Here is an 11053-nt window from a genome sequence, read left to right on the forward strand (position 1 = left end):
CACTTACGGGAATCTCCAGGGATCCGCAGCCCTTAATCGTCTATTTTGTTCAGTAAATTGTATTCATTAGTGAGCCACAGGAGGCACGGAAGTACAGGCAGCCTTTCTGGGTGCCCTCAGCCTAGCAAGGTCTCACGGCACTGAACCTCCAGGCTGAAAACAGTCCTCCCTCCGGGTTAAAGGTTAACAACAACCACAATAAAATAAAATAAAATAAAAAATAAAAATAAAAAATAAAAATAAAAAATAAAAATAAATTAAAATAAAATAAAAATAAGGATATAAAAATATCCTATCACTTAACTGTTCTTAGCTGTGCTTGGAGTACTATTAGTCATTTCCTCTTCAAGGAACCTAGGTTTTGTTCAAGTGCAGAAGCTGAAGAGCAAGAGCTGCCTCTCCCCTCCCCCCCTCAGCCCCCCACCCGAACCCTATCACCCCCTGCCCCGGGATCTCCACCTATCTCCTACTACTTGAACTTTTTTTTTTGGCCACAAACAAAAACCCCAAGCCAGGATTAGTTACCAAGCACCCTGTAGGCACATACAGGGTACCTGCAACTACAGGCAGCTGAGCGGCTAGGCACATGGCTTCCAGAGATACAAGATAGGAAGCAATTCGTGGGTAGTGGAATGCTGAGCTTAATTTAAGCTGCTACAGACCACCACGCCAGGGACTTCGGCTCTCACAGGCCACTTCCTTCAGGAACAGCAATCGGTGAAGGAAACGTTCAGGGAATGATTCACGGAAGCAGAGGAAGGCAGGAAGGGACCTCTGACCAGATTATTCGCAATACAATAGGGCTTCAGGCAAAAGGCAGCTGGTCTCGAACTCTCTCTTGCTTTGCTCCTACAAATCACACTCCATACAAACCCACTCAATAACTGTGTGTAGAGATGTCTCCATGCACAGTACACATCCCCATCCCTTGGTCACCATTGTTCACACATCTTGATTTGAGTCCATGATTTGAATAAAGCAAGCTTTAGAAGCCTCTCACAGACAGACAGAGGATCTCACTGCACCAACTCCACGACTCTGCTGAGACAAGAGCATCTATGACTCAACGAAGCCAGTGAAACGGAGCGCATGTGCCTTACCCTGGAGGAGAGGGTGTGGAAGCCTTCAGACGCTCTTACATCCTCATAACCCATCGGATCTGCTGCCTTTCACCACACGCTCGCTTCTGCATGCTGGACCACAGCAAAGCGATCTGCCAAAGACAAAAATGAATGAGGACAACAGGCCACTGTATATACAACTTCATCCCCAAAGCTGTTATTCAAATCAATTTGTTAAAAATGGACTTCATGCTTACAACACAGACCCCAGCCTCTGGTATGGTTCACGATCATCAGTATAAGAGGTTCCCATATGCATTCCTAACAGGTTAAAGTCAAGAGAGACGGATTTGATCCAGAAACCAAAATACTGTGGCTCCTACATCTTTATACTATAATCTCCAAGGTTCCCCTGAGGCAGTGGATCTTAACCTGTGGGTCATGTTTCCTTTAGGGGTCAAAACCTTTGGGGGTCAAATGACCCTTTCAAAGGGGTCATATAAGACCATGAGAAAACACAGATTTTATACTATAGTTCACAACAGTAGCAGACTATAGTTCTGAAGTAGCAAGAAAAATACTGTTATGGTTGGGGGTCACAGCAGCATGGGGAACTGTACTGAAGGGTCACAGCACTAAAAGGGTTGAGAACCACTACAAGAGTAGCAGAAATTCGACCTTAGAGTCTGACTTTGTTCTCTAGCATATCATTGCTCTCCATTCCAGTGAACTAGGGATGAATAATAGGAAGGACTTACAAGGGTATTTGGGGTGCATGTGTGCATATATGGGCAACATGGCTATAGATATGCATACTAACACTGCCTCCCCCCCAATGGTATACACTTTTCCACTTCTTACCACATTCTGTTGGCTGCTCAAAGTCATACAGTCATGCTTAACCCCACGGGCTGGGAAGTGAGCTGTCTTGGGTCAGGCTCACTCCAGCCCAATTAAGATAGCCTTGGGTTTAGACTAGAGACTCTGAACTTGATGCAGCACAGTGACCTTTGACCTTGTTACTTTACAACTCTGAGTCTCAGCCTTTTCTTTCATAAAACATCACGCCTCCGATACAGGATCTATTCCACACAAGACTCCACAAGCGCTTCTCAGACCCTCCTGGGTGTGCACTGTTATCAGGGAATCTTGATAAAAATGTAGGTTCTGAGTTGAAAGGTCATGGGGTAAGGCCTGACATCCTTCAATTTTAACAAGCCCCAGGGCAGTGGTTCTCAGCCTGCCTACTGCTGTGACCCTTTAATACAGTTCCTCGTGTTGTGGTGACCCAAACTATAAGATTATTTTCATTGCGACTTCATAATTGTAATTTTGTTACTGTTATGAATCAAAATGTAAATATCTATATGCAAGGTATGGGATATGTGGCCCCGTAAAAGGGATGGTCTACCCCAAAGGAGCTGTGACCCACAGGTTGAGAACTACTGTCCTGGGAGATTCTGATGCTATTGTTCAATAGCTACTCTGTGGCTAGAAGAGAAATATGAGGGGGGATGCTGGGGAAGAGACTGGGAGAAGAGGAGGGAGGGGCAACTACAGTCAGAAATGAGAGAAGAATAAAATAAAAAATATGTAAGATTAGAGAATATTTGGCAAACTTTATACACTTTATACTTTATTTCACATAAGGATTTTTATATCACCACTGTTTCTGATTCTGCATGAGCTTTCAACTAGCAGCATTTTAAAGATCTACTTAGTCTGGATACCAGATACAATTCCACAGAATCACACAAGTTTAGAAAAGGTTAGAACATAAAGGGTCATTTGAAACAAACTCAGGGAGGTGATTGGTACCCCTTTCCCAACCAAATTTCATAACAACTTAGGAACAGAAGTTCAACCTTAGAAGCAACAATTTGACTTTGTTCTCTAGTATATGATCTCTCTCAATAAGCTAACAAGGAAAAAATAGTTTTCTTCTATTAAGGCAAAAACAAAGACCACTCTGTCTTAGAGCCAAAAAGACAGCAGAAAGGTGGCTTGTACCAGCACAGGCCACTGCAGGACAAAGGGTAAGCAAGATGTCACAGGACAGGACCTGGAGGTTTGTCAAACAATTCTCCACAACAACAAAGTTACTTCTCATGTGTCTAAAGTGGAAATGGACCACAAAATAACATCAGTGTAGCCTCTGGTAACAATGAGACTTTTTTAAAATTTTATTTCTAATCCATACCAGTTCAGAGTCACTCCTATTTAAAGACAATTAGGAAAAGAAAGTATTTGTGACTGTAAATAGGGAAAATGTGGTGATTAGCCACAGTACATCTTGGGTACTGATGGAAACAGCTGGTGAAGTCTTATTAGACGTTCTACCTCTGAAGTGATTTTACAGCTCTAAGATTGCGGTGAGCTTGGAGCTTAGAGCACAATGTCTAGTGGATGCTGCTGATAGACGAAGCAGCTAGCAGAAGAAAGGAGTTGGGGTATACAGTTCATGCCATTCTGTCATGGACTGGGAAGGTGTCCAGTTGAGGATTGCTAAGGGTGAAGGACTCACAAGGCCCCTTCCTTAGATCTTTAGGCAGTCAATGATGGCTGGAATGGGAGAGTCATTTTCTTTCACGGTGTAGCTATGGGTTTCTCATGCTTCTATAAATAAGCTCACTCATGCAGCTTTAGCCCTAATTAAACACATGCAAGCACATTCTCACACACATGAGGACACATGCAGGTGTGTGCATGCACACACACACACACACACACACACTTATCTCACCCACCACACATAAGACTGATAGTGGTAGTTAGGCTTATCTGGGACAAGGAAAGGGATCTTGAGGAATGGAGGATAATAGTGAGGACACATACGATCAAATACATACACATATGAGAATGCTGTAATAGAGTCCATTATGCACACTTAATATATGCAAATAAGAACTTAAAAGAATCTTCATGACATATATCAGAAAGGTAATGAATATGTGGACCTCAAATTAAAATAATGAGAGCTGGGGTCCCTTAGTATGCAGGTCACAGCCAGTAAAGCAACATGAACTTAAAAGTACTCTGGTGAAATTAGGAGGGTACTGAGAAAGATTTGATGAAATGGATATCAATACTTGCACATCTATTATGAAGATGGGTAAAGTGATGTGCTTTGTCTCTTCATTTGGGGAGCAATTTTAATAAAGGTTCAACATCCCTAAACGTTCACAGCTTAATTTCTACGTTCTGATCCCAACTTTTTGCCTACCATTCTGTTAGTTTAACAATCAAGAACTCTCCCTTTGGGGCTGGGGAGAAGGCTTGGATGGCAATGTGAATTCAAGCCCCAGAACCATGTAAAAGACCTGGGTGTGGTGGAATACACGTGAAATGCCAGCACTAGGAGGCAGGGACGGTTAAGATCTCTGGGGCTCACTGGCCAGCTCACCTAGCAAAATCTCAAAAAGGGGGTAAGAAATGACACCCCCAAATTGTCCACTGGACTCTGGACATTCATGCATCTATGCTGTGTGTGCTCATGCACAGACACGCATATGGGTGTACATATTCTTCCCTTTAAACCTGGGATAGTAATGCATACACACATATAATATCAGCACTTGGGAGGCAGAGTCAGGACACTCGCAACTTCAAGGACACACTGGCCACACAGCAAGTTAAGAGCAGCCTGGGGTACCAGGACCCTGCCTTGACAGAACAAGACAAAAATCCCCCCCTTGTCATTTTTCCCGAGCTACTCCAGACAGTCACATTCTTATCCCACCTTTGTGCCATGGGTCCATTTGGCATTCTGTTGAAGTCTAAGGCCCTCTTCTCAGAATATGATCAAGAGCTAGAGACATAACTCACGAGGACTTGAGCTCAATTCCCTAGCATGAATATTAATAATAACCAGATGTGGTGGCACATGCCTCTAACTTTACCATTAGGGTGGTACAATCAGAGAGATCTCTAGAGTTTGTTGTCCAGGATTCCCAAATCAGTGAGCTCCAGGCTCAGTGAGAGACTCTGTCTCAAAATCTAAGATGAAAAGAGATAGAGGAAAACACCTAACATTCACCTCTGACCCCCACACTCATCCACATGCCCAGGCCCAGCTTTGTAGACGCATAAAGACACACACACACACACACACACACACACAGAGGCAAAGATGTGAAATTATAGAGACAAATTACCTAACACTTACTTTCTTACCCATACAGACTTGGGGAGTCCATGGACTCACTTTAAGAACCTCACATTGTATTTTAGGATTAAAAAATCCTTACAGGAAATGGTATTGCAGAAAAGAGGAAGGAAGGAAGGAAGGAAGAAAGGAAGGAAGGAAAGAGGGAAGGAAGGATGGAGCAAAGACATACAGTAAGGGGTTCAGCATAGGGTCAGCCAGACAAAAAAACCGAAAAAGCTAAAAAGAAAAGCCCATGCCACTCATACTGTGACTTTAATCCCATACCACTGAGTATCTCAGAGAAACTCCCTGGCCCAGCCCTGTGTACACAACACATGGTTAGGTTGTATCCTAACCATGGGGGAAGGGAGGCAGTGCAGGAGAAGGAACCCGAAGCTCACTTCCCAAGCTGAGGTCCTCATCCTCCCGAGAGCTTTTCACCATTAAGTCACTCAGTTAAAAGGTGGGAAAGTTAAGTTAACCACCCCCCCGGGAGGGGGGTGTTCTTCTCCCTCTGAACCACAGGACTCCAATCGAAGTACCACAGTTTCCACAGAAGAAAGCTTCACGGGGAAAGCACGCCACTGACAGGAAGCTTCAGAAATACCTTATGGGAAATCACCCAGCCGAAGCACCTCAGACTTCTAAAGATATTTATTTACGTGACACTCACTTGACAAACCCAGTAAACATAAGAAAAATAACAGCCAGGTAGACAGATTGATTTATGGCCACAATGAGGCAGTGTCAATGATTTGTGACGATCGATCGCTGTCTTGTCCCAATGGGATTTTAGAATTTGTTACTGATAGAAAACATACGCACAAAACATCTTATCAGTTCAGTTGAAGAGACAGGAATCGGCTCACAGGAGGCTGAGCTACAGGGCGACAGCTGTGCAAAGAGCAGGTACTGAGTGTGGATCCCAGAGGCGGCCGGCCTGTTCTATAGCTTATAGCTTGGGCAGGATCAGAGCTAAGACCTTCCCCTACATTGTGACGTCTCCATTGCTGGCTAAAACACCTCCTTCCCTCCAGTTTAGTATATTCAAAACCCACATAAGAGAGCACTTTGTAACAAAGAACAAAATAGTTACTTCAAAACTGGAAGATGCATAAAGGAACTCTGGCTTAAAGTTGTTTTTTGGGTTTTTTTTTTTTTTAAGTCCGAGTTTTGAGTGGTTACCATGGACTTGACGGTTATCGTTAGCTAACGACAGTCTACAAACGCGTGTTAGAAAATTTCGAGTTTCAAAAGAAACTGATTTAAAATGATCTGACCTACCTTCTGTGGACAATCGTGGGATGTAACGACTGAACATTATTTTCACAAGCACTCCAGCTCCCATGGCTACCCTCAGGGTATGTACTGCTGACTATAGACTGGGTTCAAAATCATGTGCACCCCCTTCATGGTGTCATCCTCGTGCGGAGACTAGGTGTGCATGCAAATAATAGAAATGAAGTCCTGGGATGAACAGCAAACTGCAACCTCAACATTAGGTCTGCGTAACCACTGCTCTTAAACCTTGTACTATGAAGCTTCGCAATGTACACCCACCCAATCTCTGCTCAGAAAACACACACACACACACACACTCTCACACGCCACATGAGGGGGGAGGGGAGGGGAGGGAGAGGGATAGGGAGAGGGGAAGAGGGAGGAGAGGAAGAAGGGAAGGGAGAGGGAGAAGGAAAGGGATGGGAGAGAAGGAGAGAGAGAAAGAAAAGAAATCCTCACCCCACTCTATTCCTAAATTATATAAAAAGTTACATGCTCAGAACAGCATCACCATCAGCATCATAGTTGTCGTCAAGATTGTCACTTTTACCTGGGAGATAACAACCTATCAAAACCCACACCAAATCCACACTGCTGCTGATAGTTCCATAGCCAGCCTCTTCAGGAATTCCCAGAGGCAAGAGTGCCATCTACTGGCAGGGAGGGTACAACTTGTTTGATGGAAACCTGTAGGTGGCAGGAGATAAGGACTGGAAAGACAGGCATCTGTATTTTCGTCTTAGTGGGGCTCTTTTCCACAGCGCATCACAGGCATAACTGACACAGCCTGAGACTCATAAGCTCTGGAGGAGCCTCTGTCACATGGGCATGGTCCTCTGAAGGCCAGCCAGGCTAGCCGATAACGAGAAGCTTTGCCTGGACAACATCACTCCATCAAGCAGCCGAGCCTGGCTGAATTCAATCATCCCTGGCTCTCCTTTCCACCAACACAGGAGCTTACCCAGAACCCCACCTGTGGCAGTGTAAGCCAGCTTTATCTTACAGTGCACACCCTACGGAATTCTCCCAGGCACCGCCATCGTGAAGGCTCTTATATTTATACAACGTGACACAGATCCTCCTCAAAGGGCATGGCTGCTTAGACACGCAGGTCTGACTATAATCTCTCTCCTTAGTCCGTGACTAAGAGGACAGAAACAACAGAGAGAATTCTGTGGCCGTCTTGAAAGCAGAAGTGAGGGGCTTTTGTTGAATCAGAGGATAAAGCCCACATCTGACAAGTCAAAGAGGTCCACTGCATACCCCACATTGAACTATGCCTGCTGATTTTTCTGTTGGCCATTTAGACCTTAAGCAGAGTTTTTTCAGCCTCTTTGAAACAGCTGAACCCGCTTCTACCAGTTAAAACACACGTCAATGCCCTTTGTGTATCTTATATGAAGATTACATGCAAAATGACATCTCTTCTCTAAAAGCAGAAATTGTGTGCTTTCCTCAAACCATGCCACCTCCTTCGTCCTCAACATTCCTCTCCCGTCCCCAGTGTATGTCAGCTTCCATATTTAAGTTGTCCCCACTAATTTTCTGTGTTTCAGTCTATCAGATGAGAACCTTTATTGCGCTTTAGTGGGGTCATCTGTTGTGTTCCCACTGTGCCTCACAGCAGATCCCGTTCTATGCTCATCTCAGGAAACCACCAAAAGTTTACTCTGTGCTGTGCTGCTGAGAACCCCGAGTTTGATTCCTGTAGTCTAACAAATGGAAGAGGTGCCTTCTCAAACCAACAGAACAAAACAACAAAACGTTTGCTTTTTTAACTTGCCCAATGAATTGAAATTTTCAGCAAGTAAATGAATATTGTGTAATTCAATAAATTAAATTGAGTATTTTGCTGGCACAAGGTACGCTTGTTTTAGATGCCTAAGAAAAAAAGCAACTTCACACGGGGGAAGAAGGGGCCTTACAGTAGGATCAGAATGTCCCCAAAGAGTCAGGCAGAGACTGAGTCACCTTAAGTTCTGAATGGGTTACACTGAAACTCATTAGCTGAACCAGTTTTTACAACGCCAGGTGCATCAGATTAGTTAACCCGAGGAAAACTCATGGGATCTTTTAAGTTTCATATCTTTTAAGATGCCTTAAATGTCATTTCTACTGGGTTTGGGGACACACTCACTCCCCAAGAACCTGCCTTTTAAGCACCGTGTTAAACTCTTGGACACACCCTCCCTCTTCTAAAGGATTCTAGGGAGATTTCCTCCCCCCACACCCCATCTCTTTGGCAGCCAAATGGTCTTTTAAAAAAAAAACATACACTTTAGCAAAGATTTACAAAGTGCATCTTAGACCCTACCTCCCCTCTCCCTTATGTTGCCCTCCTGACAGGCTGAAACTAAGTACCCTCTTGAATAGACCTAGAAAGTCACAGAACCCACCCCCACCCCGCGTCTTCTATCTTCTTGAAGAAGCCTCTCAGTGCACTGTCTGGTCTGCAGTTCACTGCAGGCAAATTCCCTCACTATTTCCCAGTCACCAGTTACACTGTCTCTGGAAACCGTTTTTTGTGACCTGCTCTAATTGTTTTAAAGGGAAAAATATTTAAGGTTTGTAACGCATCTCTGGATTCTCTCCGTAGGTTCCGAGCATTATATTTCGGTGAAGTCTGGGGTGAGGGCAGGCTCGAGGTTCAGCGGACCGACAGGGCAGCCTTCCCCAGGGCACCCTTCTCCAGGCAGCACAGGCTCGGTTCCCCCACGATGCTCGCTCCCGCATCGAGGCAGAAGGATCATCAGCTGCGCTAGGAATTCTGCTTCTCTCTGCAGTCACCGGATTAGTTCTGGTCTCAAGGGCTTGAACCAAAGTGACACTACCCTCTCCCCGACCCTTTCGTTTTCCTATGCGACAGGTCCCACTGCATGGAAGCCACCTTCTGCCCAGACCCAGTCCAGCGCCCGTGGCGCCCTCGCGGCGCTTCGGGAGCCCTTCCCCTGGGGAGGGGACCGGTGGCAGCATCCCTCCGGGGCGGGAAACAAAGGCGGAGGAGAGGCGGCCAGGTGGGCAAGCCTCTTCGGGCACAGCCACGGTGACCGCGGGGAGGATGGCCAGATGTATCAGAGGGTGGGAAAAGGGAAACCAAGGCTCGGAGACTAGCGAATGCTTGGGCTGCATCCTCCCTAGTCCAGGGCTCCAGGGGCAGGCAAGCCCAGAGCCATCCCCCGCCGCTCCCCGGGACCCGGCATCAGAGGGACCGCCCCACTCCGCTCACCTCGGGAGAAGCGCTCCGGCTCCCTCCGACGGCTCCGGAGAAAGCCCCGCCGCTCGCGCTCGCGCTCGCGCACGCGCACTCGCGCCTTCACCCTCCGGCCCCCGCGGGCGCCCCTCCGACCGGGCTCTGGCCCGCCCCGGCCCTGTCCGTCAGCGTCCGCGAGAACCAATCGTGTCGCGTGGACAGCCTAGCGCTGGTCACGTGGCCTCGCAAGCCAATCACCAAATTGCCCTCGGCAAGCGCCTGGCTCCGATGTCCCCGGGGCTTCGGTTGCTACCGAGTAGAGCGGGTGCGAGGCGGGCACAAAGGGCTGAGTCCCTTATTTCCGCGGATGAGTGGCGTCCAGTTGGTCAATTCCTACATCTAATGATTTCTCAGATCCTAGCTTAAATAAGAATCACCTGGGAGTCTAGTTAAAGTCTGGGGTGTAGCCTCGAGAATCTGCATTTCTTACAAGTCCCCAAGTAGTGATGAACCTTCTCTTGGTCCAAGGCCACGCTTTAAGGAGCACTGTCAAAAAATGATGTGGCTAGCCCCTGCCCCGTTTATTTGTAAGTTTCACGACCTTTCTTGCCCTTCAGTGTTGAAGAGCATTCAGATGACTGTCTCGACGTGTGGTGAAGAGATGAGACCTAGAGTTTGGACAGCAGCTGAGGAAAGGGTATGGAGTAGCTACCTGGACCAACTTTATGTGTATGTGGAACAGACTGAGTAGAGACAAATGAGAACACCCCGTGCTAAAGTGCTCACACGTGTGGCTCAGTATCAGTATTCAGGAGACTTGACCAGATAAGAGAGAAACCATCCAAGTGGTTCCAGCCTTGTAGAATCTCAACAGCCTGTAATAAGACTTTACGATTGAATTTTTAAAAATGTTTTAAAATAGCAGTCCTTAACCTATCTGTCACGACCCCCGTTAAGGTCCATGGCTACATTTTTATGTTATAACTTGTAACAGTAGCAAAATTACAGTTATAAAGTAGGAAAACAATTTTTATGGTGTGGGGGGGTCACCACAATATGAGGAACCATGTTAAAAGGTCGCAGCATGAGAAGGTTGAGAACCACTGTTCTAAAAGGATGGAGATGTAAGTAACTAACGCTTTGGGCAATTTAGGTATAAAATGAAGAGCTTGAAAACGTAGTTTCCCTTGAGGGGTTTTAAAGTTATCTAAATAATCCTTTGTTGCTAAGTCAGACAACCAATGCCTCTGCATCCTCAAACTTGAGATGGACATTTTTTAGACTGGACAACTAACAGGTTTGCTGTCCAGTATTGCCAAGTTTATTATTCAATAATGTTTCAGGATAGTTCAAGAGTACACACACACACACACA

General features: G+C 45.9%; 1 protein-coding gene across 4 annotated transcripts in view; it reads right to left on the reverse strand.

Annotated features, from left to right (window-relative positions):
• The window catches only part of Tmem108 (transmembrane protein 108), a 274217-nt gene extending 264413 nt beyond the window's left edge, over positions 1-9804 (reverse strand). For 3 of the 4 annotated variants that reach the window (XM_021172799.2, XM_029481061.1, XM_029481062.1), the window contains exons 1-2: positions 9716-9779; positions 1101-1213 (exon numbers count right to left, since the gene is read on the reverse strand). The gene's annotated coding sequence lies outside the window, so the exon portion shown is untranslated. Of the gene's footprint in view, positions 1-1100; positions 1214-9715 lie in introns of all 4 variants that reach the window. The other variant, XM_021172798.1, reaches the window with a different exon arrangement.
• Between the last annotated feature and the right edge of the window lie 1249 nt (positions 9805-11053).

This window comes from Mus caroli, chromosome 9 (genome assembly GCF_900094665.2).
Source record: "Mus caroli chromosome 9, CAROLI_EIJ_v1.1, whole genome shotgun sequence".
Classification (NCBI taxonomy): domain Eukaryota; kingdom Metazoa; phylum Chordata; class Mammalia; order Rodentia; family Muridae; genus Mus; species Mus caroli.